A 27421-nucleotide genomic window follows, 5' to 3' on the forward strand; every position below is an offset into this window, starting at 1 on the left:
TCCTTCTGCATCTGCTGTTGACGTTCCGGGGTGCTGCTACTGTGATGTCAACACAAGCACATGGTGGGATTATACGCTCTCATGCCAATTTGTCACATGGTGTTGCTCTTTCAGTGACCTCCTGTGTGTACTTATGAAATTTAGGGTATCCTTCTGCACCAGGATGCCGTTACCGTGATGTCAACAAATACACATGGTGGGATAATGCAGCACGTCCTTAGGTTAACACAACATGAGCACATGGCAACCAGCGTGGACTTTCACGATGGTTAGGTTAAGACAAAAGAGGCACATGGTAAGGTGTAGAAAAATGAACAATCAAAAAAACTACACACTTTCATACACACAGGAAGCAAACTCCTATATAAAGGTCAGTTGTTTGTGGGTGCCATCCACCTGCCCGCCCGATATGCACACTCACGCACCTTATACTCCGTTGTTACTAGCAGTGTTATTACTTGACGCTGTCCAGTGGGATGATGCTGCATGTGATTATGTTTCAAGGATGGTTATGATTAGATTAGTGAAAGGAAGCATATAGTAAGGTGTGAAAAAGACATCACATTCAGAAGGAAAACAAACACTGGACTCCTGCATGAAACTCCAGGGCTTGTTGGACCCATTCACCACCCCTCCCACCCACCCTTATATTATGTCGTTACCAGCAGCGTTTCTAACCTGATGCCATCCAGTGGTGTATCATGCGCATGCAAAACGTGGCTTTTGGCATTGCGATCTTATGCTGAAGGCACTGCAAAAGTGTCGGTATTTGATGATTTCAGAATGAGAACGGGCCATTGCAGCAGCTTTGCTCAAAATCTTAGACCTATTCTAGACATAAGGAACGCCAACCCGTTCATTCCCAGTTCTTCATATACCAATACTTTGTTAGCCACCTCAGCATCTGCTGAGGCACATGCAATTTTTTAGCAATTGTATTAGACGCACTGCCGTCATATGTAAATGACATTGTTACTGGCAGCTTTTCAACCTGACGCCGTCAGGCAGTGTATCATGCAGATGCTTCAGCTTCCATATCACGCTCTCAGCCGACGCCACCAGCTGCCAAAGGTGGCTTTTTGCATCAGGATCTTGCACCGAAATCGCTGCAAAAGTGGCGGCTTCACAAGCACATAGATGCACTAGCCCATAGCTGCTGAGCACTGATTTATGTACTTTATATCATCAATGACTTGAGCCACACTGCACTCTGCTGCTGCCATTTATTTATTGATATTACAGACACACTTCATAGTATCATTACTGTTATCATTTATGGTAAGAGTTATTTGTCACTCTTTTATCTTGTCTTATTGTTTTAAATATAGCTTTTATTTGTTTCACATCATTTGCTTTTGCAGCTGTCATCCTGAGAGTAACCAAACATAATTTTGTTGTGCATCTTGATGAGCGTCTCTATCTTAATGGTTTTAAGGGACAACATCACCAATTCTGGCCTCTCTCCACTGGCTTTTTGTTAGTTTTAGAATTGATTTTAAGATTTTACTGACCGTCTGGTTCTGGCTACAAGCTACATAACAGAAATGTTGATCCCTTATGAGCCAGTTTGCAGCCGTAGATCCTCAGGTGGGGCCCCTCTGACCGTTCCAAAGTTGAGGCATGAATCCTTTGGAATGACCTGCATGAGGAGATAATGCTGCAGAATCAGTGACTTCTTTTAAATCAGTTCTTAAAACCCATTTTTATAGACTTGCTTTAATGTGGTGTAGTCTTTTTATTTATTTTACCTTTTCAATTTTCAATTTTAATTTATTTTATTTGTGGTTTTATTGCCTCTGTTGTTGTTGTTTTTGGTCTATTTTTTTGTCTTATCTTGTATTGACATTTTTTTGTCCAGCATCCTGCATTATTTGTCTTCAGGTTATTAATTTTTTCCAAAATTTACCCTAGTTTCATCTCACTTGTGTTCAGTAGAATTTTTTGGCTTTACTTTGCTGTATCGCTATCTATTTATCCAATTTTTGCTTTGCTTTGTTTGACAAAGAACTGTGTAAACTCTGTTTTTAAGCACTATATAAATAGTCATTCTTCTTCTTTTTCTTCTTCTTCTCATTATTATTATTATATTTTTTCATTAGAACAGACTGAAAAGACTTAGCACAAAATGATCGCTGCTGCTGCACAAGCATCTGAAAGAAAACACACACCGGATGAATACAATTAAACAGATACATCACAATCCCACGACTGAAACAGACATATTGTTACCATCAGATTGTACAAATTCATAGATCAATAGTGAGCAGAGGGTTTGTCGATATGAGCCGGAAGCGACAGACTCCTCAGTGGAGAGGAGGGGGAGGGGAATACTCCTTAGGCGCACCATACTATGATTTTTATTCACTCACAAGGAAACACAAGTGTGTGCACACGCTCGGGACTACCTTCAAATTGCTTCACACACTGAGGCGTAATGCATTAAAAAGTAATAAGTGGTCAGGCAGCAGCACCTTGACCTTGAAGTTTTTTGGGCGGTAAAGGGGCCCACCTTGTGTCAACACTCTCCGAATCATCAACAGCAACAACAGTGAGAAACTGCTGAACAATAATATCAATGCAACATGAATTCACACATGAGCAACTGCACACACAGCCACATGTACACACAGACGCTTTAGTGAAGATGGTGGATGCCTCCCACCCCCCGTTGCGTCCGGAGCGATGTTCCCGGAGCGGGGGGACAGCAAGAGGGCATCCCGCAGTGCTGTTTGAGCGTCCTTGCCAGCGCCAGACAACTTCACTATCCCAGCCCTAGCAGGGGGCGATAATCACATCAAGCTCCCCTGACAAGAGGCATTGAATTCAGCTCCGGTCCCCTTAAGAGTCTGGCATCCAGCAGTCTCTCCTGAACATGCTGCTGACGTTACAATGAGAAGGTTTGTGTTTTCATTTTTTCAGTCTGTGGCATCGCTCGTTTTTTTTTTTTTTTCCCGCCGCCGCCGTCTTCGAAAGGTATTCGCCAGCGATTTGGGATTCCGTGTCACTGGGGCGACAATCTGAATTGGCAGAATCGAATGTTACCGCCATTGCCCTGTGAGAAGTGTTATTGTATTGGTGCCTTCTGTTTGTCATGGTGAATTCTTTACAATATCTAGCCTTTGTCAGTCTGTCCTGAGGGATATTTTTGAAAAGTTTTCATGGGAAATCGCTTTTTCATGTGCTGTCATTTGGAATTTCCGTACATTATATCCTGCGCCAATAAAATGGTCAAAGCACTGTCAGTGACTTTCCTCACAGAACAGAAGGCTCAGAGCTGACACACTGCCATTACGTTGACACTTGAGCTGTAACCCATGCTGGGCGGTGGTCAGAAAAGAGGATGCTATCTCTTTAAGAGGTCTCAAACCACGCACGATCAATTTTTGCCGGCTCTTCTAGATAGCAGCAGTGTTATGATTTTTTTCAGTTGCTTTTCTTTATTCGAGTTTTCTGAGTGTGTTGATGGGAACATCGTAGCACCCTCTGCCCTCTCCTCGTGGGAGACATTGTTTACATTTTGTGAATGCCAAATTCTCGTTAAATATGGCTATTTTTGGAAAAATGGCATCCTCTCGTCAATAGTTAAAATAACAAGGACTAAGTGGGGGCATCCTTTTTCCATCTGAAATCCACCAAAACAGATGAGAACCACACTGGACTGTTTTAAGCAGCTTTGTTGGCCCGCAGAGCTCATCTGCTACCCAGGGAGCCCGGCTTCCAGCAGCTCTGCCCCATTCATCACCTGCTTTCAATGGACACCACCAAGCCGCCTCCGGCTGCAAGGCCAGGTAGGGTGCCGGGTGGTGCACAATGTTTGGGGGATTAGCAATCAAAGGAGCGCGGATGCTCGGGCCCTCCATCCCGGCACGCCATTCACTCCTAGCAGGGGAGGAGAGCTCCAGCAGTGGCCAAGGTCAACGTCTCCGGCTCGGCAGGAGGTAACTGGGAGAGAACCCTGGGAACCAGCCGCCCGCTCTGTGCTAATCACAGGCTAGCAGGCTAGTAGCACAGCAGGTGTCTCACCCGCCAAACATTCATCTGTTTGTGCGGCTGATAGCGAGGCTGACAACAAGATAATGCCTTGCTTTTACTTTCCACTCACTTTCCCCCTCTTTTCTCTCCTCTTTCCGTCTTTTGTGGATTTCTTTTGCTCTGTTCCAGCCCAGTTCTGTGGGATTTGGGTTTCTCTCTTTGAACTGAACTGTATGCTGAGTTAGCAGGATGATAAAATGGTACAATGGTCTTTTTAGTTTAGCATAAGTTGTCCTCAGATTTCCATGGGAAGTTTGTGGGTGAGAGGTCTAGGGGTACAACGACAAAGGCCATTTGAGGATACAAAGTAATTTGTCTTTCTCCAAAGTTTCTATTATGTTGCCATGGTTTCAAACAAACTGCTGTCTGCTTTGTAAAAATCCTTTTATTTATTGTGGAAAAAGTGTTTGCTAAAGCTATTTCTAGAGCAAACTTTTTTTGCTTGAGTTAGAAGTCCCTCTCTTTGCACTTGCTATCGGCACCTTGAATCTTGTGACGGACTTATGATTATGGCCGTCGTTTTAAGCTGATCTGGTGTCCTGTGGTGCGAAACATTGAGAAGCAACAACCCTGATGGGACAGCTGCTTGAAGACTCACAGATTGTTGCGGAGTGGCCCATACATGCTCCGAGATCGCAAACTGGACAGATTAGCTTAGCCCGCTAGGACTGAACAGAGGGGAGCGAGCGGTGAGGTAACAATGATGTAAAAAATGAATCGCTGTCGTGTTCCAGTCGGAGGCAAGAAAGCAACCTCCCCGCAACCCCACCCTCCCACAAACACACCCCTGTTGGGATATTGGCAAGTTGTCATGACGACAGGGATGTTCTCCTGATGAAGTCTCGCTCAGCGCTGTCCAATCAGATCGTGGAGCTACAACCGCAGCGTGAACAGGGGAGGACGCACCTATTCCAGTTGCACAATGCTGAGAAAGGACAGGCGAAACCCTGGACCACCAACGGGAAATTGGCAATCCGGGGGAGGCTGTCAATGGGCTGCCATGGTTCGACAATACACAAACAGCGGGGGTCGAGGATGCAGGGGCTGCCAGGTAGGGGGTCTCCATCATGTCTGATGCTGTTAAAGCCGCGATTCTTCGCTGCTATTAATACAAAGTATTAATGCATTATTTATTTTTGCTGTTGGCATGCAGTTCTTGAACATTACAATCAATATGGCTTATATGGTGTTTCGGGATGCTGGTCGTAGCCATCGGACAGCTTCAGGTGCACTTTACCAAATTGTCAAATCACTCCTGCAGGTGGTTTTTACAAATGTGCAAGAGCTGCAAGAACCACAACAAAAAAACAAAGTGAAAAGGGGGGAAATGTCATGTAACGTTAACTTTCATGTAATTTGGTGTTAATTTCACTGCGGGATGTGGACCAGGAGTAGCAGAGGCTAATATGCAGAAACTGCAGGTAGCAAAGTGACCGAAAAACTCTCCTGGTGTTAGTTTGATTCAGGCCTTTTATTTCAAACCCAGGGGAGGCTTTTTCTTTTCATTTTGCTGCCGGCTGACCAAAGGAGAAGCAGAGGCTGTTTGTAGCTCTGTGAAAGATGGAGGGCTTGGTGGGGGCGCACTCTGTTTTTTTTTTTCCAGGCACTGCAGGTAGCCATTATGGTCATCGCCCTCTTAAGCTTATTATTTCAACCCATCGAATTGTAGCTGTCTACAAGTAATGTTCTTTCCTTTTCTTCAAATGTTGGCCTCTTCATAAAATTGGATTTCTTTCTACATTTTATTTCTTTTAGCAGTTGATTTAAACATTTAAAATCTTCTTGCCCCTCCCTCGCTCAGCTCCAATCCCTCTATCATGGGCTCTCTGTGGGACGCCATTCGACAGACTGACCCCCAGTAGTGGTTGTGTTTGACTCTTCAAACTTGAGAATGAAATGTAGGTTGTCAGCATGGCAAAGCCACCTTTATGAGATCCTGGCTGGATATCAGCATGTTTCTCTCAAATCTTCTCTTTAGTTGTACATTTTTTGTAAATGACGCTCCACAGTGAGAAGAACGACCCAGCAGGACAGCTTTGGGGTCATTGTGTTGGTCAAAAGACTGGTGAACCAGTAGTTTATGTTATTTTAAAGCCCAGTTCCATTTGATAATGTAAAACTATATTTCTAAAACTAAAACTATACCATAAATGTTGCCTTTGTTGTTGTCTGAAAACTGTTATTTACCTTATTTGGGTCATTAAGATCACAGGTTCTTTTTTTTTTATTGGTCTCAAATATTGTAGAGACCTGAAATCTAACCTCACTGACAGTGAACACAAATGACCAAATGTTTTATGCAATATTGATTGTTGTATATGGAAATTTCAAAGACAAACAATGAGATAAAGCTTGAGAGGCAGAATAGTTTTGAAGTATTTTGTGGGATAATGCAGACCATAGTAAAGTGCCCTAGGGATGATGTTTTTCCGTAGGCCAGCCCGGGAGCCAACGCCGGCCTGGTTGCTTTGTCAAAAAGCCTATGAATTTTTTCCATTGGATTCTGGATCATTGCAGAAAAAGGTTCTAAAGAGTACAAGGCAGTGTTTAAGTAATGTTTTCAGTGGCAGGTTTTCTTTTAATTCCCCGAACGTTCTTCTTAAAGTTAGTTTACATTCTCTATAAACATTATCAAAATGTTTTTTTTGTTTTGTTTGTTTGTTTTTTTTAACATTTAAGGAATGTTACAGGAATCTCAGGCCTCAATGACATAATCAAAACATGTTCTGAATGTTGCCTTGAAAATGGTTTTCCTTTGTTCTCATGAAACATTGTGGGAATGTTTTATAAAAAGAACATTCTATGATCTGTCACCTCTCGACATCACCAAAACTCTTGGAATATTGCAGTTAAAACGTTCAACTTTCAGGAACATTATTTGAAATGATAAACATCCTGAAAATTAGCTTTAAACATTAGATTAAAATGTTTTCTTTAAAACATCATTGCAACTTCTATGTAACATTAGCAAATGTTGTGATAATGTTCCCTAGCACTGAACATTTTCAGGATTCTAACCAAAAATCCATTCAAAAAACCCACTGACTTTAAGATGAAAGAACCATAAGTGCTGAAATGCTAACTGATTTCTAGATTTTAGGGCTTATTACTGGATTGATCTATACATGTCAGTTTGTTCACTTTCAGCACATAGGAAAAGCCCCCATTTTGTAATTCTATATTGAAGGTAAAATATTGAATTCACAGTTGTGGAGTCTGAAAGTTGGCTCCAGTCACAGTGATACAAAGCTTAAAGTAAGACACAGCCAGCCTGTCACTATTTCCACCAACTCAGCATTTATAATCCAACCAACTGGACACACTACCATGTCAATTGTGATGGCAATCAGCGCTGCCCACAGCACAGGGACAACATGCCTTACTTGTTAACCCTTTGAAATCTGGGCAAATTGGCTTGACTTCTTTCAAAAACATGGGAAGCTAATGAGCAACTTGGAAAGAAATTTCCCAGAAATTAGCATGAAATTAGTAAAAAAGTACAAGAAAATCAATCAAGATTAGCTTAAAAACAAACAAAAAACAAAGAAAAAAAGGAGAAAAAAACAACAAGGAAATGACATGAAAATGTTACTAATGTTCGTAATTCTGTAAAATAGTTATTTATTTTTAATTATGGTAATAATAAACATAGTTCTATGGACATTTTTCTCCAGCTTTTTAAGAAATAGTTTTCTAAATCTATTAATTTCTTGCAATATGCAGGATTATATTTTTCCCATGTTTTTTTTTTTTTTTTAAAGAAATTAAACCAATTTACTCAGGGTTCAAAGGGTTAAAAACAACCTCTACTACTTGAACTACAGTTCAAGCTTATGGCAGCCATAGTAGGATCAACTGCTCATAGTGACCTTTAGAATAAACTCAGAGATGCAAAAAAAAAAGAGTTTTATGAAGTCTTTGACAAGTTTTTAAATTTATTTTATTGTTTTAATGCAATGTGTATGAATTATGTATGTGTTTATGGCTTCATTATTTACAACATATATCTATCCATGTTTAGCTCCCATACTGAGTCTGTCTTCATGCATTAAAGCATCTCAATAGGCGTGGATATCATGTCATGTCCATGTGAAACCAGCTAACCCAGTGAAAAGTTGCTTATTCACGGTCACTTCCGAGTTGGAGGGAAGGGGTTTTCCCATTGCTTTGAAATGACACACCACAAATGTTTTGGAGAGTCTGCAGACGATGATGTCAGACTGTTGCAGAACGAGAGGCTTTGCAGCAGGAAAACCACTCAAGTGAGATGATTGCTGTTCTTGTGATGCAGATAAGTAAGGTTTTGGTGACTGGGGTCAGATGTGGTGAGCTCTGCACCATCCTGTTTACTTTGTGACCTCGAGGCTTTGGAAGATTTTAGGAGCATTGTATTGACTGTGAATGGTGTAATCCTAACGCAAATGATGTGTTGTAAGAAAAGAATCAAAAACATGTTTACATGTTGGATTATTCCTTTCTTATGAATGAAATTAGATTTTATTAGATGCTTGTTTTTGTCTTTATAAGTTGCTTTTTCCAAAGACCCAAAGCGCCATAAAAGCTGGTTGCATGAAGATGTCAAAGAAGCCACAAAGGCTCATGGGAAACCCGACGCAACCTGCTTGGAATTCATTTACAGCATCATATAATCAACTGCAGTGCATAAATCACAATTTGAAACAAGAAAGAGGGATAAAAGCTGATGTTTCATGGGCTGCAATCAATCGGCAGAGACACATGTGTCACTAAATGTCATGTTGAGGTTGATTGGACCACCCAGAGGTTGCCCATTAAAAGCCATGCGGTTTTCATTGAAGAAGTTCCAGGGTTGAACCCCAAAGGCCGTTTCCCCCCTGCCCACCAACCCCACAGATCCAGATCCTGTGATCTATGGCTGGGGTCCCCTTCCGCAAATTACTGCGTTTGAAAAGAACCCGAGCATGGACGAAGAAGATAGAAGGCCCCCAGTCTGCTCCAGAGGAAAATGTTGCATTCTTCCCAAGAAGGACTAGAAGTAACCATGCGATGATAGTCATACAGCAGACACTTCGGAGTTCACTCAGACCCTGGGCTGGCAATGTCTATTATGACCATGTAAAAATGCGGGAGCTCTTGGTGCAAATTAATTGCCCATCACTTGTCAGTGGAGTGCAGAAAAACCAGCACTGTGAAACTGTCTTTCTCAGAAGCTGTCAGCCAAGGACAATGAATACATCCCATTTCTTCCTCCACCTTCCTCCATCTGATTTAATAGAGAGAGACGTGGACCACAGACAGAGCTTTGAGAGAGCGTACAGCAGCAATGTGGTCAGGTTGTAAACACACAGACATGAAGAGGAAGAGCGGGATTACAAACAGGTTTGATCTCCTCGGGGCTGTCCGGACCAGCTGACAGGGGAGGAGGGGAGAGAAAAAGAGGTGGGGGGGAGGGGGGGCTGTGATTTGGACCCTTTTTATTCACTTCTCTCCCGTCAACTAGCTCTCCACTGCCGGCAGCATTGTCATTTGGGCTGTCCAGATACAACTCGAAAGTCCGGCATTGAAAGAAACACCACAATGAAGCAAGAGAGCGGCAAACAAATGCACCTGGAGGCTGAAGCTCGGAAAACAGCTGAGACCCACCAATTTGTTAACAGCAAAATTTTCAATAGAGTCATAACGTTAAACCCCCCACCCCCCCTCCCTATCTCACTCTCTCTTTCTGTTTCTCTCCTCCATTGTTCATTATTTTGAAGGCACTGAGAGAGAAGCTAATTTCTTCATCCAGAGTGGTCAAAGGAGAGCTCAAACTATCTTTAATGCCAAACAAATCAAATTAAATTTCTTATTATCCTTTCTTTTTTCTTTTTTACAAGTGAATCAAAAGCTTCTTTAAATTCCAGTGAAATTGAGTTCCATTTATCTTTATCCGGTCGTAATATTATCCGCTTTGTTCGTGTCCTATTGGTGTAGGAACAACCAGGAATAGGCAGATCACGAGATAATGATGGTGGGGCCTTTCTTCCAGCAATGAGACCCAATGTGACGATGTCACGGTCTAAAGAGGAGGAACCGTCCTCGCCGGCCAATTTAGACAGGAGAATTAAAGGTCTAGCATAGCTAGAAAGTAAAACACGTCCTTCAAGTTAATGTGTGACTTTTAATATCATTTGTGGCTGAAAGGCAGATGTCTCTTCTGAAAAGAGTTATTGTACATCGGCAGGAGAAATGTGACCCATCAGCTAAATGTCATCTCCTTTAAAGAAAATAGCATGAAAAAAAGAGTGAGATTTAAATCCATCTTCATTTTGGTCTGGAATTAAGATGTGAAGCAGATTCATTGTCATTTTCAGCTCACTACATTGCATTAATCACCAAATACCTTAACTCTACAAACTAATAACTGCATAAATAGACCAAATCTCTGTGCAACTGTATGCGATTTTGGTATCAGACAGATGATGCTTTTGCTTTTTTGTCCGATTAGTACTGACCAATCCAACGTATCCTCATACAGTGATATCTGATAAATTAGCACCCCAGTGTATGATGTTATATAGTTAAACATAAAGTTATGTACCTAAGGTAGAGTTATGTGGGTTAGGTTTTAAAAAAACAACATTGTTGGTTATCTTTAGGTTTATACAAGTAAAGTAGAAACATGGTGATGGCGTACCTTAAACCTTTAAAATCTGAGCAAACTGGCTAATTTTCTTTTACAGTCATGGGAAGAAGGTAATTAGAAATTAGAAATAGTTTAGAAATAATTTTTTTAAAAAAAGCAAAAACAGATAAAAATTAATTTAAAAAAAAACAAACCAGCAAGGTAAGTTAAGTGAGGTTTAGGAACAGAAGCATGGTGTTTGCACACCTTAAACCTTTTCAATCTGAGAAAAATCTGAGTAGTATTTACCAATCACAAATGAACAGCAGGTATAGAGGTGGAATGCACTGGCTGAAATGCGATCTCAGGGCCCATCAGCTATATCGTCTGACTGAGTTTTATGTTCACTTTTTTCAACTGCATCTGCATTCATATGCTGTATATGTTTAGACCAGAGGGTTTTATCATTGTCAGACAAAAAGCTGTTGCATTCTGAGACTGCATTGGCCTTGTGTTTGCAGCCTTATAGATTACACAAATTATACATGAGTTACTGGCTCATGATTACGTGGGTTATATATAAATTGGTGCACTACTTTCCTAGGTAGACCTGCGAACAGTGTATAAGTACAACCTGACCAATCACATTTGAGCGTGCTTTGGTTGCATGCAGGTCCATGTGGAGGGCAAAAGAGGCAGGATGCACTGGCCAAAATGCAATATCAGAAACCATCGCCCATCATCTTGCCAAAGATTTATCTTTTTATTCATCTCGATAAAGAGATATCTGTACATACATGCAATAGCTGATGGGTCTGAGATGGCTTAGCCGACATACTGTATCTGTTTTCCTGATATCCGCTTTCTACAATGGAAGCCCAGAAGTATTGGCCATTGCCCTTAGAGACTAAATCATCCACAGACCCATAGTGGATGGGTTACAAGAATCCTGAATTACTTGTTAAATATTCTAAATGTTTGAATATTTAATGAAAACATATGTAAGGTTTTATGTAGCATAGTGCAAGTCGATTTGGCAAATTTTCATATGATAAAAGACTAAACATACAGTCATAAGTATTTTAATTAGATCCCTTGATATTAGACACTATAACTCTACAGAAGGTATGCTATCATCACACCAAAGCTGTCCCATAACGTAGAACAGCATAACTTACTATACCATTTCTCTACCATATGACTGTGTGTTGCACATGCAGCCACTGTAGTGCAGCAAATCTGCTTCTGATAAAAAGCTGAGCCCGTGATGGGTTTATGTATGTAAGCGGCCATGATGGATCTCCGCAGAAAGCATAGAAGGAAATGACAAATGATAATATCCTGCCAGTCAATGCAGACACACACACACACACACACACATACATGCACACACATGGGCACTTGCACATCAAATAGAGCTGGAACATCTGTCAGACACCGGACCAGTGGTTGAGTTAAAAGATGAGGAGGGGTCTGGTGAATGCTCTGCTATTCATTTATCTCGCATTGCTGCCCATTGGTTTTAATTATGGTTGGCTCTTTCAAGTTGGAAATAGGCATGCTTCAAAAACAGAACTGTCCTTTTTGTGTGTTTTACCATTGTTTCTGTGGGACTCTGGGGGCAAGGGGGTTTGTGTGTGTGTGTGTGTGTGTGTGTGTGAGATCTCTGTCTGTCTGTCCTTCAGTCTGCCTCCACTATTCGTCCATCTGTCTATTTGCATGCGTACACACATTTTTGTAATTGATGAGCATTTATTTGAGTGACTGTGTGTGCATGGTAGCGTGTGCTTTTGCCATGTATGTGTAGAGTCGCTCTGCCTTCTTTTTTTTCTTTTTTTTCCCCGGCACAGCTGCAATTGGACTGGATTGATGTGTAACCCAAGCCGGCACTTTAAAGGGCGAGGGGCCTGGACAGACGTGGTCTTGCTAGTATACCAGATGGGGCTTTATGATGAAAAGAGCATAATCCCCATCCAGGCATCACTTCCATCACTTGTGCACTACAAAGCCATTCACAGCTCTTTTTTTTTTTCATTGCAAGAAATAATCTTTTTTTTGCCACAGTTCCAAACAGAGCACAGTTTTTATGTTTCCTCCTTTTCTCTTGCTTTTACTCTGTTTCTATCTTTATCTTCCCCTCTCTGTTTCTCCATCCCTCCATATCTCCCGCATCTCTCTCTTTGCCCCCCACTCACACGTTCTCCCTTTGCTCTTGAAGACTTGCAAATGTGGCATTAGCTAATATTCAGAGAGCCAGGCAAGTGATCCCTTTTTATCTGCCAGGGCCCTACTGATTGAGCTACAGTGTGTGCATTGGAAATGAGTGCTGCGCTGGGGCTGGCGAGCCCCACGCCTCTGATTGGTATTCAATATACATGTCACTGCAGGACATGCTAGTTTGGGGCTATGGGTTTACTCTCTCTCCCTTTTTTTTGCTCTGTGTCTCCCTCTCTCATCCTCTCCTAATTCCACCCATAGAAACGCCTTTTTTTTGCTGCTGTCACTTGTAAAGAAGACAGCAAATTGGACACAGGGGCAATTAATAGGCCGAGCCGACCTCTACTGTAAATGTGGTTGACATATTTTTCCATTTCTGTTGTATTATGAAGCATGGCTTTGAAACAGCCTGCTACATTGGGGATGTGTCCCCATCCCCTCTCACTATAGAGCAGCCTCTACATGGAAGCTTTATTGTACAACATTAAGTCTTGCACTAATTGCCCACCCCCTCCCTCGGTACATTTAGTGCATATATCCCTCTTCCATAATTTCAGTTCTAAATATAATCATCAAACATAATAATTGGTATTCACATGGCTCACTTTTGCATAGTATCTTTCCATAATCTAGTTTCTTTTTTGCCTGCAGTGTGTATCAGTACATGTGTGTCCTACCCTCTGAATTCCCCTGCCCTTTTTATACTAAGTGATTCAGTTTCTCTTTAATGGTATAGCACATACAGCGGGTCCCCCCTCATTCTTTCAGTTGCCTGTTTTCCTCGTTCTTAGAGCTGCACTGCAAGCACCAGGGGAACAGAGGATTTCTTTCTGTCTTCGACTTACATCACACTTGCAGAACATGTCAGGGATTGGACTTGCATTTACATGAGGTGTAGCGTGCCTGAAAACTGACATGGCAGAAGTGGTGTGTGGCTTATGCTGCATTCTCTGAGTCTCTGAGTTAGGAAGTCCTTCTTCCGACTTTGTTGTGTTGATGTGCTTTGAGGTTTAAGGTTAAGGTTTTTTGAGGTTCATTTAAACTTCATGAATGCTACAGAGAAGACAGGTTGCATTTTAATGCTACAAGTGTTTAAACATGTGATAGCTGTTTCCAGTTTATTTATATTTTTATCTCATTTTTATTTTGTTTTATATCATATATTTGTATACTTGATCTCGGGCACTCTACACAGACAGCAGTTAACACTAATGCCATATTACACTTTACATGTGATCAAAAATTGATATTTAATACATGAATTAATTAAAAAGTTTCTTGCCATTGACTAAACATTAACTTTTGGCTGCCATGTTTATGCATTTATGACATCAAGTTGGCAACTTGTGTTATAAAATAATGTTGTTATCAATGTTAGTATAGTCACCTGGCATGCTTTAGAGTTCAAAGCTTGCTTACTTGCTACAGCTAATAGATGCATATACAAAAATGTGCAGCTGAAAGTAAATGATAGCTACCAGAAAGAAAAATCATTTTTCCCCTAAATTGTTGACTCACACTTAATTCCAGCTTTGGAGGGTCGTTCACGTGCTCGTAACTTGTAAATATGGTAACTACTATATTTCCGAGGAGCATGTGAAGGCAGCATTAGACAATACCCTCACCGGGGCTGGAGCAGTGATGCATTCTGGACCACTTGTGACATCACTCTGCCAGTAATGACATAATATAAGGCAGGAGGGGTAGTGGATGGGTCCAATAAACCCAGAACTTTAATATAGAAGTCAAGTGTTCGCTTCCCATCTGACCATGGCGTATTTCCTATATCTCACCATGTGCCTTGTTCCCCTAATCCTATCCATCCATGCCAGCATGTGCGTAAGTTGAGGTCGCGGCGTTGGTTGCCATGTGTGTTTGTTGCCTAAGCATAACTATGTGCAGCATAATCCCACCATGTGCATTTGTTGACATCATGGTAGTGCCATCCTGGAACAATACCTAGAGTGTAATGTGTAGATGCAGAAGTCCACTGCAAAGCGCCGATATGTGATGGTACTTGGTTTAAGAAAGATGTCATTTTCAAACCACCACCCAATGCCTGCCACTGTGGACATGGTAAAACTGAGCAGTGCTGACATCCTGTCACTGCTTCACCCATTTCTCACCTTAAATGTTTTCAGAAAAATGTACTTACTTTATGTTGGTGAAGATTCTCAGTCATACAGGTCATGATAATTCTAGGTGCTATATCATAAGCAACTGGACTTGCTTGAGTTTCTTAAACATTTTTTTTTCTTCAGTTCAGGTCCAGAATTGAAGATTCCACTCGGATGAGAGGGGAAACAATTTAGAGAAATGTCTTCAAGAAACTCAAGCAAGTCTAGTTGCCTTTGATATAGTACCTACAACGTTTTAGCTTAATGTTTTACTGTAACATGAGATCTTTCCTTGTCGGCCGGCTGCCTTTGTTTCACACATGCAAGTTTGCATTATGTCCCCCACTAGCAGGAGCATTTATTTGTCTGGTGTGGCGCAGTGCATTCATGTAGATGTTGGTTTTCTACCTTTTGAGCAAACGTGTCATTTTTCTCAGTTTTTCTGGTCATGTGGCACCAATTTCAAAAGTATTTACATTTTTCAACTGCAGAGACAGCCCAGTTTTATTATAAATCCTTCTTTCCAGCAGTGAAATATTTCTTTAATTACTGTACATCAGAAAAATAGTTAATAGTCTTATGAGGAGACTGGAGGAGATATTTATGGGATGAGAGCACACTGCGTGTTAGTTTTGTGAGCCAGCAGACTGTTGAACACATGGATCTGTTTTCAGTTCAAACTTCCTCTTGTACGCTCCCTTTAGAAGAGAGAAAAGGAGTGTGGGGTGGTGTTGGTGGTGAGTCAATACTCCACTCCAGCCCAAGACACAATCACTCCCCTCCTGCTGAAATCTAAGGGCCTATCTGTTGGTTCCTTCTCGTGGGCCTCGTTCCAGGTTTGCCTTGGCCCTCTTCCAGGTGTGGGAAGTGAAGTGTAAACAGTTTACAGATCTGCTGTGGCTGGGGAGGGCCAAGGGCTTTAGCTGGGAGGAATGTAACCTGAACACCACTTCACAGGGAAGCAGCGCTGCGAGATGGAGCATTCATGCATATTGTGTCAGGGCCTAACAGGAAACTGACCCAGCAGTTCAAGGCAGAGCCGACTGCTGAGAACACCTGCTGACGTCAGTGATCATGATGTGGGGGGTTTCTGGCAGAGGCAGAGAGGCCGCTCAGCTTTTGCCCCATAAACTATCACTGCTGATACTCTGCAGTTGATTGCAGCAGGTCTAACATCAGTGTTACATCCAATACATAAGCATTTGTATGTGTATGTTGACGCACGGTGCAAAACGCATGCTCATCCTACAAACTATGCCATGATTTGCGCTGGAATGTGAACAATCCCACATTAATTTTGTGACGTGTTATCTCCATCCTCTTGCATATTTTTTTTACCCACGTAGGGAGGGGTTACATAACTCTGGAAATTCAAGGATCCAAAGAATGACTCAAAACTTCATCTCTTGAGTGAAATTGGCACCATCATAACTTTCATTTCTTATCAATGCTAAATGACATTAGATGCACATCATGGATTGCATTATATTTGGGAATTGGTCAAATGGTCAAATCAGTTTCATTTTGGCTTTGAAACATGATGAAGCCAAACTAGTCTAGCCACCTCCTGTACAGTATTGCATTTTTATTGTTGTTTTTTTGCTACTGTGATGTTAACACAAGCTCATGGTGGCATTACACTGCAAGTTGTTATGTTTAGACAACAAAAGCACCAGGATGTCATGCTGGCATGGATGGTTAGGATTAAGGAAAGGAGGCACATGGTGCGGTGTTGAAAAAAACACATTCAGAAAAGAAGTGAACACCTGACTCCCATATGAAAGTCTGGCATTTGTTGGACCCATCCAGCACCCCTCCCTCCTGCCCTATGTGCTCCCCTGCACTCCTTATATCACAACACTAACAGCAGTGTTTCAATGCCATCCAGGACAGACTCGAAAGGTGGCTTTTGGTGCTGAGATCGTACGCTGAAAGCACTGTCAAAGCGGCGGTATTCGATTACTACAGAACACAAGACCAGACCTTTATAAATTACTTAATAAACCATGGTAGAACAGAGAGGGCACAGTAAGATATGATACAAGACAGGCAGGTTACTTTTGATAGTGTGACTTTGTTTTCTCTATTGATGTATTTCTTTGTTCTGTGATGTGTGTGTGTGTGTGTGTGTGTGTGTATTGTTTATTCAGATTGATCTGTTCTTGTTTTTATCTTAATTTTTGTTTGATTAGATCAAGGTGTGTATCATGAATACTGAGGAAGAAATTAGTAATATTCATGTTTAAAATTAACTTTTTTTAATCAAAGTTTGCAAAAAAAAAAGGAGGTAGGATTTGATAAGTATTCACTTCCTCCTATTCCTTTTTGGACATCAGATACCAGCCCGTTCTCACTCCAAACTCTCTCTCTGCATCCGAATGGAGCGCAGCTGGGCGGCGTCAGATGAGAACGCGCTTGGACAGAACCAATGGCGTTGTTATTATTCACTGGCAGGCAGCCGCATGGCACCGGGTGCATCCACATGCAGAGCACACGGGTGGCATCACTTGAGAATGTGGCAATGGCAGAACTGGTTGTGTGTGTGTAATATAAGGAGCACACATCATTTATAAGGAGCATGTGAGGGTGGTGGACTGATCCACAAACAACCAACTTTCATCCCACTTTCATGGCGTGGAGTTTGCTTCCTGTGTGTGCGTGCGTGTGTGTGTGTGTGTGTTTGTGTGCACGTGTGTGTGTGTATTTTCTATACCTTACCATGTGCCTCTTTTACCAAAACCTAACCGTGTGACTGTGTTGCCTAATTTTAACCATTGTGAGAGTCAGCACTGTCGTGTAAACATAAGGACCATGCTGCTCTCTGCGTGCTGTGACATTACAGTGAGGGGCTGAATCATTCCACCATGATTTCATCCCGCCATGTGCATTTGTTGACATCACCGTAATGGCATCCTGGAGCGTAAACAGCTGATGAAGAAGGATTCTTAACATGTTATAGGTAAACGTGGAATATCACTGACAGAGTGGCACCATGTCACGAGTTTGGAGTGAGAATGTGTTGGAAATACTGACATTTGTGCGCTAAATACATTCGATGGGCATTGACATAATTTATTTTCTTCTCCTATTTTTATTTTGCATGTTCGAAATACAAATTGAACTAACTAACCAAAGATGTGGATTCAAAGTTCTAGAACCAGGCTAGGTCAGTGGTAATAGAATTAGTTGGCAACATAGGGAAAATTCCTAACTGCAATTTTTATTTGCATGTGGCTTACTCACATTAGATTTTGCTTACCTTCAAAAAATACATACAAATCTGTTATATGTTCAGTCCTGAGATTGTCATATCACCTGTATTCATGAGCTGCATTGCCTCTCATTGCACACACACATGCACGCACACACACACACTCACACACACGCTGCTGTATTCATCATGCATGTTTAAAATCACCTGCCGTCACACGGTGTGGATGTGCGCTGTGTGCAGTGTGAGGGTGAATGCAGCTGAGCCTGCTGTTGCTGCAGCACTAAAACTCGGAGCAGGAAAATGAGGTGCTGGCAACAAAGAGCTTTGAGGAAGTAGACACGTATCTCCAAGGACACATACCACCCAGCAGATCAAAGGACCTAGAGGACGTGTTTGATGGGGAAACCACACTGGTTTTCAAAGCATTGTAGTGCTGCATCTCACAAGCCCACCAAGGCCCATGATAGAAATTCTAATACGCCCGCCTGTCAGTTAATTGAAGCCCCATCCTGTCCCTCGGGGGACAGGAGGCTAGTCTTTAGAGAGCATCTTTGTCCTGCTGCATGCTCATCGTTAATTATTATTCCTCAATCACCTCCTCAATAACACCGTTTATTGTTTGAGTGTGTTTTTGTGTCTTGTCACCAATCTCTTGTCTTGGGAGAAGAGACTGATGTTTGACAGAGAAAGAGATCACAGCTCTCCACAGATTCACTCGTATTGTATCAGCCCACCTTTGGGGATGTTGCCGAGGAGATGTTTGGTTGTCAGTGTTGTTGTATTTGATCATGGGTGGGATGGGAGGGGGGTACACAGTCTGTACCTTTGTTTGTCTGCATAAAAACAGAATATATGGTGGAGGACATGAGAAGGACATGAGGAGAGATTTAGCTCCATGTTTCAGAGTGATTGTATTTGGCAAAGCAGAATCAGTGCATATTTTACTGCAGATAGTGGCACACACACACACACACACACACACACACACACACACACACACACAAAGAGAGCAGTTCTGTCATTCCAGAGACATGTCCCCTTTCTCCAGAGACAGGCAATCTCCCAGACAGACAGGAAGTCAGCCCTGTCTGTGTGAAGTTCACAGAGAGGAGGAAGTGATGAGCGATGGCAGCCCATTTGAGCACAGCCATGTTTCTCCATACGGCAGATGTGGTGCGCAGTGTAAAGTATACACTTGATCTTTGTGAAAATATACACAGCTCAGCACATCACGCGTGTATCAGTGTTATCTTGGCAGGAATCATATTTGACACATTTTAACATGTATGTTATCCAGCTTTACGTGTCTGTTTAGGCCATGCCGGGATGACACTGCGTTCTGCTGACAGTTCTGACAAATTGTGCATTAAAACCCTGACGAATGGTATTCTATTGGGATGATATCATAACATGTGTGCAGCTGCGTCAACTGGGAGCACTCACTCTGTGGATGTGGATGACATTCCAGCAGGGGTTCGATCCCGGCACGATTCAATTCAATGTTAAACCAATTATCTTTGCATCTAATCTTATTTCATCTTACTTTTACTAGTATTATGAAGCAAATTTTAGTAAGTGGACATTTGCGTCTACATATTATTCTCTGGGTATCCCTCAGCATCTGCTGCTGACATTCCAGGATGCTGCAACCAATATGTCACACTTAAGGACCCAAAAGCAGACAGACAAAACGGATGTTAGAGAAAAAAAATCTTAATTACAATTCTGCAGGAGATCGATGGATAAGATGACTTGCTAAAGGTGATCCATGTTCTTGCGGTTTTCTTCAGCTGGAGGTGTGGACAGGGTTGTGGCAGGGAATCCTGGCAGAGATCACAAAATAGGTCTCAGCAAATAAAAACAAGCAGGTGAAAAATTGAAAAGATCTGTATAAAGCTGGACAGAAAACTGTGTATGGCAACAATCTGGCAGGGAATGATTGTGGAGCTGGCTCTCTTGTAGATATCTGGCTTGATTGCAGGCAGGTGTGTTGACTGATGAGTGCAGACAAGGAGAGGAGGGAGAACAAAAGAGAGACAAAACCCAAACACAACAGGCACACAGCAAATACACAAAAGTGACTGGAAAAAAATACAAATGACACTCACGGAGACACACAGGAGTCACCTGGGACCTGGGGTCACCTGGGACCTGGGGTCACCTGGGACCTGGGGTCACCTGGGACCTGGGGTCACCTGGGACCTGGGGTCACCTGGGACCTGGGGTCACCTGGGACCTGGGGTCACCTGGGACCTGGGGTCGTGACACAATGGGGATATCGACAAGGGCAAATTGTTATGTTTAGAATAAACATCATTGTTTGTCTTAACATTCACACAGAAAGCAAGCACCATGCAGGGTCCCAAGTGAAACAAAACCGTTTTCTTAAAAAAGGACATGACCACAGAAAAATCCTTGGTTTTTTAAAAATAATTTTAGAAATTTTAATTGCTTTCATTTCTTGCAATTTTTGGAACATCGCTTACCAAGATATTCATTGCATGTTTTCTCGCATGTTTTTGAAAGAAATCAAACTTTTTTTTCCAGGACTCAAGTGTTTAAATTCTTGTGAAAGGTATGTGAATGCAGCACAAAGCAAGTGATGTCAACCTGAGTTTCAAAGGGTTAACGCTAGCGTGTCCCGCTATAATCCAACCCGGGTTGTGCACTGCTTTTGCAGTCGAGTTCTGCCTCTTCTGTTCTGTCAGCATTACATTATTATTACACATGTGGATGATTGATTATTGATATTTGTGAATTGATGCCGAGTCATCCAAGTCTACATCAAGATGATGGATAGTGAATATGGATACTGACTCTTGTTTAAGGGTCCAAAGGGCGGATCACCTCCCTCACCTCGGGTCATTGCCATGGTGCACAGCGTTTCTATAGTTTCCCACTCCGTCTTTGTGACCTCCTATCTCCGCACCAAATGACCGGTTAGGACATTGAAAGGGGAAATTGCGTACATTCCTCCATAATCGTAAGAGGTATTTAAATATGCTCTCTAAATAATTATGTGGTCCAGTCGGGAGCATCCAATGAATTTTTCACAAAAGCACTTTCTGCTATTTACATTCCTAAAATGTAATGTGGTTTACTTATGCAGCTGGACGGCCCGAACCAAAGCATTCATTCCCGGGGACCGAGTGCAGGCAGAAAGAGAGAGACAGGAGGAGGAGGGTGGGGGGGCTGAGGAGAAAAAGTTCAAAGCGTGCGAGGTCAAGCTTGAGGGTCAGTCTCTCAGTGCCTTTTCGCTGCCTGCATGAATACATAACCGCCAATTGACTTTCTAATTGGGAGGGGCCTCATAAAATATGCAGTTTAATAATAACGCTTATCGTGGGACCTTTTTTGTTTCCAGCTTGTGTTTTAGTGGAAGCAACTAAAGCGAGCTGTGTATTAAATAATGATGGGGCTGCTGCTGCCTGCTTCCCTTTGACTCCATGCTTTTGCCTCTGAAATACAAAATGACAGCCGACCATTTCCCTCCACCCCTCACTCATGAAAGTTACCCGCTGGATTCCCTCTGATTGGATCAAAGCGTTGACCTGTGTTGCTAGGTGACCTCTCCTGATCCCACTGGTACCTCCAGAGTGGGGACCCTTGCTGGGGCACTTGGGAATTACCTCGACAGTGGCGTGGTCGGCGGCTGTCACCGGAGCCCTTGTCTTTTTGATGTCACCTCTGACACCCGCCTCTGTAGCGATGGCCGGGGAGATCTGACGCCCTTGCTGGGCTGTGAATAATAGAATATATCCACCTGTCCTGGACCAGCGTTGTCACCTGTGCTCCCTATGATGAAATGTTCCCATGCTCATCTTCAGGGGGTTATGTGTTCTTCCTGTCTGTTCCAGGGTACAAAGCGAGGCAGCGGTGGCCAGGCCTGGGAGAGGGCTGTTGACAAGGTGGCTCAGCTGGCAGTGCCTGGGGCTCCCAAGGGCCGAGAGCTGCCTGAAGTGGGGAGTCAAGGACGCTGGAGGATGACAAGGGACAGCTGGAGAAGCGGAGGACTCTTCACTCTCTGAGCAGACACTATGGACCGCAGTCAAGAGTGAGAGACAACAAGTGATGTTCAGTGTGCTCTCTGTTCCCATTTGTTCATCTCAAAGCCCCCATAGGACTCATTTCTCTGAATGTACGCCGATGCAAGTGGTTCTCATAAGCATGCAGCTCTTTATTTCATCCACTCCCTCTTTTTCACCCCACTTTATTATGTTGTTCTGCACATGTTCATGTTTTTCATTTCATGTCATTTGTAGGACTGTCAAGATTTGTTTTTTAACCGCAATTAATCGCAGAATTTAAATAGTCAATCGCGATTAATTGCATTGTTTATTACATGTTTACAATTTTTTTGTACTTCAGAACAGTTTTAAAGTCCAAGGTAAAGGAAGTCTTACCATACCGTCTTGTTTGGGAATCAGATGACGGCATTTGTTGACTGATATTTGCTGGTCTGCAGTCAGTTTCTGTCTTTCTTTTCTTTAGCAGCTCTGTAGTTAACGTCATCAGTTTAGTGTCATCCACAGGTCCGTGGCAGTACACACACTCCAAAATAATGCTTTGCTGGCTTTGGTGATGTCTGTTGACATCAGTCTGATTAGTGGCACTCGTGTGCTCAGCTCATCAGTGGGAGCAATTTCAAGACTCTTTAGGGCCCTCAATATGCTGCAAAATATTGAGTGTGTTTTTGTGTCTTGTCTGCATGGGACTAGCATAAAGTAGGCATGTTAGACATTTTCATTCAGACATCTTTTGATCAGAGGTCAAGGGATCCCTCTAAAGGGGTCAGGCTGTTTTTCCTTTCCAAAATTTAGCCTAACTCTGGAGTCTAATTTAGAATTTCTGACAAGCTCGTATACAAGGAAACTTTAGGTCTTCTTGTTTCATATGATACCAGTATCATCACTCTAGCTTTAAAATTTGGCTTGGCACAGCCTCCTAAAGACAGAAATGTCTGCCGGGATTTTTTTTTTTTTTAAATAAACGTGCTATGTATGAACTTTAATTGCATCAAGATTAACGCGTTAACACTGACAGCCCTAGTGATTTGTAATACTGACTCCACTGTGTTCCCCTCTTCATGACCCTTTTGCTTTAAGTTACTGTTCTTATCAGGGATGGCTCCCTGTGTCTTCTCCTCATGCTGTGGTTGCTGACAGACTTCTGGCCTGTCAGCCTTACCTCAACCATCCTTGGAAAGGGATTTCACCACCACTCACAGCTGTGTAGGAGGTCAACACTTTAACGTGTCGATCCCTGCAGATGAGGTTTTGAGGATTTGGCAAGTATGGATGGATGGATGCTGTGGAGTTCATAAAGGGTGAGGGACTGTGAGAGAGCTGTGGTTTGGCCCGACGTGTCGCTGTTTCCGTAGCTCCTGTCACTCCTCAGATTACCCGACCAGAAGGCTTCTCTTTGCCAGCTGGCTGGTGATGTGACGTTTTATTTTTCTGCATCTAAATCAAAATAGCCACAAGGTCCATTCACATGGTTTTAAGGCATATTTAGGAAGGGTTCGCTCATGGTCCATGATATCAGTGATTATAAATGCATCACAGATGCATGTATGGTAAATCAGTGTGCAGGAAACAATGATCACGGCTGTGTGGCCACGGTGCTTTCCATCAAAGCCACTGTCCTCATGGAGCACATGTGTGTGTCAGGCATCATCTGCTGTGGATTATTGTGGTATGGGAATGTCTGTGGGTTGATAGGGCCCCCACCGTTTTGCCACCATATGTCACCCCTTATACTCTTTTGATAATTGTGATATATTCTGTATGTATTCTGAAAACATTTAAGGTGACAAATATGAAGTAATAGAATCTTGATCAGCATCGCTTAGTTTTACCTTTTGATTTTATTTTCAGGCTCCATTTTCGCTGTGTAGGAAACAGTTAAGCACCCACTTGGTGTTCACAAACTATTACCATGAAACAGGACATTAGAATATGTTTCTGAAAACCTTTCAGTAAAGAAATAGGCAGTACAGTAGCATAATCTTGATTTATTTTCAAACAGCACTGCCTAGTTTTATTGTTTGATAAAACTGTGGTCCAAGTTTGAGAGACAGAGAGAGGGGCAGGTCTGTCTATTGGTCTGCTTCTATAATCTTTTTGTCTATGGTGGCGGCATGGGTGGTGAGTGATACGAAAATGCGCAAATACAGCCTGTAGTTTTATCTACGCACTGGTTAGTAACCTTGTTAATTCAAAGCTGGTTGAAAATCATTAGAAACTATTATCTAGAAATAAGACTCAGTATTCTTCTGTTGTCCAGTTGTGGACAACATGTGAGTCCTCAACTTTTTACCAGGACAGAGCAGCATTGATGGTGAAGGTGTAATACAGAGCATGACTAAAGGCTATATACACAGACAATCTGAGAATACTCTGAGAAGTTGTAACTTTGCCTAAAAAAATCTAGCAAGGAGTCTTAGTTTAGGAGTGATTTAGAAAAATTCTCAAAGCAACTCTTAACAAGGAAGGGACATACATTTGCCTTAGTGAGGAGGTGTGGTTGAGCTCATTACTAGGTGTGATGCATTCTTTTAACAGGTGTGATTGGTTGTCACAGACACACCCTTTTGTGCACCTTAAGGGTGTGGATACCCAGTGGAAATGAAATAAACTGCATCACAATATGAGACTGGAAGTGCTGTGATTGTTAGTGTGATCTCTCTGCTGATGGAAGCTTGACACAGACCTAAAAAAACACATACTTTTTGCATTATTCCAGGTGCCAAATATTGTTGTGATAACTTGTTGTGATAACTTTATTTTTTGGCATTACATCTTTGCTGTGTTGGGTTGGAGATGTCAGCTCATCACTAATGTGATGGACTACAAACATCCCTTCACCATCTAATCTGTAGCATTTCATGAACTTACTGTCATCCAGCATTTCTCCTTCCTTTTTTTCTTTCCACAGTTTTCTCCTCTGATTAAGAAACTCTTAAGCCTCTTAAAAGTCATTTCTACTCCAAACAGTTTTACACCTTAGGAGCTCACTTAGGGGCTAAGATGCTTTGAGAATAACTTTTATCTTTACCAGGACCTAGTCACAACTTTAAGGGGAAATTCTCACAAAACCTGTTACTAGGAGCGACTCGGTATTAGGAAGCATTGTGAATACAGCTCCTGGAGTCTTCCTTACTTTATTTCCCTCGTTTTCTTATTTTCTTTCTCTCTCTACCGCCATCTATGTCTTTTCATTTCTATCTTACTTTTTCTACCTTGCTCTACACTCCCTACCTCTGCCCTCTCTCAGCCTCTCTCTAAGCCGGTTGAAGATACATTTTTCATTCCTTGAATACACCCAGAAATGCTCAGCACTGTGGCGTCAGCACTTCTTAAAATGGGCTGCTGCCACCACTTCTCCAGCTGGAGCTTCAGCAACCCCCCCTCAAAAAAAAAAAATCCTGGACAGAGAATGAGAGATGAGAGTGGGAGGAAAATCCAGTAAATCCACCAAACCCAGGAATGTATTTTCATTAAAACAAGTTTGTTTGAAGGGATTGGGAAGGTGTAGGCGAGAGAGGCGGTATCACAACTGATCAGACCCAATAGCTCACAGTGCTACAAATATTAGAGAAGCAGACAGTGAGGATACATTACAGCTGGTGTGGGCACATGTACGCGAGCTGGAGACTTGATTTGGCTGCAGGAGCTGCTAACAGGAGTTTATTAGTTAGCCAAGAGGAAAGCTCCTGTCTCAAATCCATGCTTCTCTTCTTAGATTGAGGAATAGTGTTTCTCTGTGTGTGTCACCCCTGCCACTAGCTAAAGCCATCATCCCTCCAGACCACACATGTCTAGATTTATTTTTCACCCTGGTCAGTCTGCAGCAGAGGTAATTACCAACCATGGACACACAGGACTTCTTGGAAGAAGCTTATCGGAATGCACTCACCATTAAATGTGACTGGGACTGACAACATTATCCCCCTCTACTCCTCTACAGCTGGGCACCTGGATTTTATCTTTATATACACAAAAATGACAACATGGCAACATTTTCGCTTTGTCTCCTTCTGAAAAAAAAGCTGCACTAATCAGTATTTTTATGCTGATGCAACGATACGATATGATATGGTACGATATGATACAGTATGATAGAAACAATACATCACAACACGATATGGTACGATACGATACGATACAATACGATATGGTTCGATACGATACGATGATGGGTTTTTTTTTCTGTTAATTGTAATAACTAGGTGGGTTTCCACTACAGATTTGTGCAAACTTAAGTGATGTTTTTGAAATGTCAATTTAAAGATGACTGCATTTCCATTAAGTGATGTCCCACAACTTCTCTCGCAATGTTATGCCACTTCTTCTTTGGTGATAACATTCCAAGAAGCATGGCAATGGATGTTCAAAACATTAGCAACTTTATTTCTATTGCAGCTACCGCACTAGCTATCATTATTTCCAATCCAAGGCCATGTAGGTGTGTTATGCAAGCGATAATGGAAAGGCAATTCCATTATGCATGGGCATGGCCACGTACGGGAAATTTCTGGAAGGTGATAGGCCACTGTTGAAGAGTTATGCGATGCAATAACAGCTCTTGTAGCTCCTGCTGCATCATGAGGGAGCCAGTTCCTACTGACAAGCACATAGCCATAGAATCATGTGACCTATAGAAGCCAAAAAAGTGTTTCTATTGCAGTTTTGTGAAATATGACTTTTTTTTAATTGCCTGAAGTACCACCTTACAGACCTTGCAGGGTTTGAGGGTTAATGAAAACCCACCTACTGACTTAGCACACTGCTTTATCACTTTATGCATACCTGAACTGCTTTACATGTAGGTCAACACACGGGACGTGTGGGCTGACGGGAACATCACTACTGTCCACTATCAAGCATGAGTAATTAAGTTATTCTACAACTTATTTTCAAGGATTCGACAACAGAGATCTGTGATATCATTAAAAAGTCAACAGTAGAAGAAACACAAAACAGTTCCGCTGATTTGAATAAAACTTAGTTTAGTCTTATCTGGAAAAGAAATGAAGACCAATGAGGGAATTCTTAGTGAAATCGTTAAATTATTTTGAGACTTAAGTTGCAATATAGCAGAATTATCTGTTAACACCTAAGCCAGGTGTCTACACAATGCATTTCACTTTGGGGCAGTAACATCAGATCCTGTATTTTGGCAGATGCCCCTCTCTCTCTCCCTCTCTGTTTCAGCACTTTGCTCAAATAACTCCCTGAGGGTGTATATTATCACCTG

The 27421-nt window shown here is 42.1% G+C and overlaps 1 long non-coding RNA gene across 1 annotated transcript in view; it reads left to right on the forward strand.

Annotated features, from left to right (window-relative positions):
- The first annotated feature begins 3448 nt into the window (after positions 1 to 3448).
- Positions 3449 to 27421, forward strand: part of LOC148189871 (uncharacterized) — a 41963-nt gene continuing 17990 nt past the window's right edge. Inside the window, exons 1-2 of the long non-coding RNA XR_015776181.1 lie at positions 3449 to 5083; positions 22021 to 22217. This is a non-coding gene — a long non-coding RNA (uncharacterized LOC148189871). The remainder of the gene's footprint in view (positions 5084 to 22020; positions 22218 to 27421) is intronic.

The sequence above is a fragment of the Plectropomus leopardus genome, chromosome 3, assembly GCF_026936395.1.
Source record: "Plectropomus leopardus strain MGB_pleo_1.0 chromosome 3, ASM2693639v1, whole genome shotgun sequence".
In the NCBI taxonomy this organism is placed as follows: Eukaryota; Metazoa; Chordata; class Actinopteri; order Perciformes; family Serranidae; genus Plectropomus; species Plectropomus leopardus.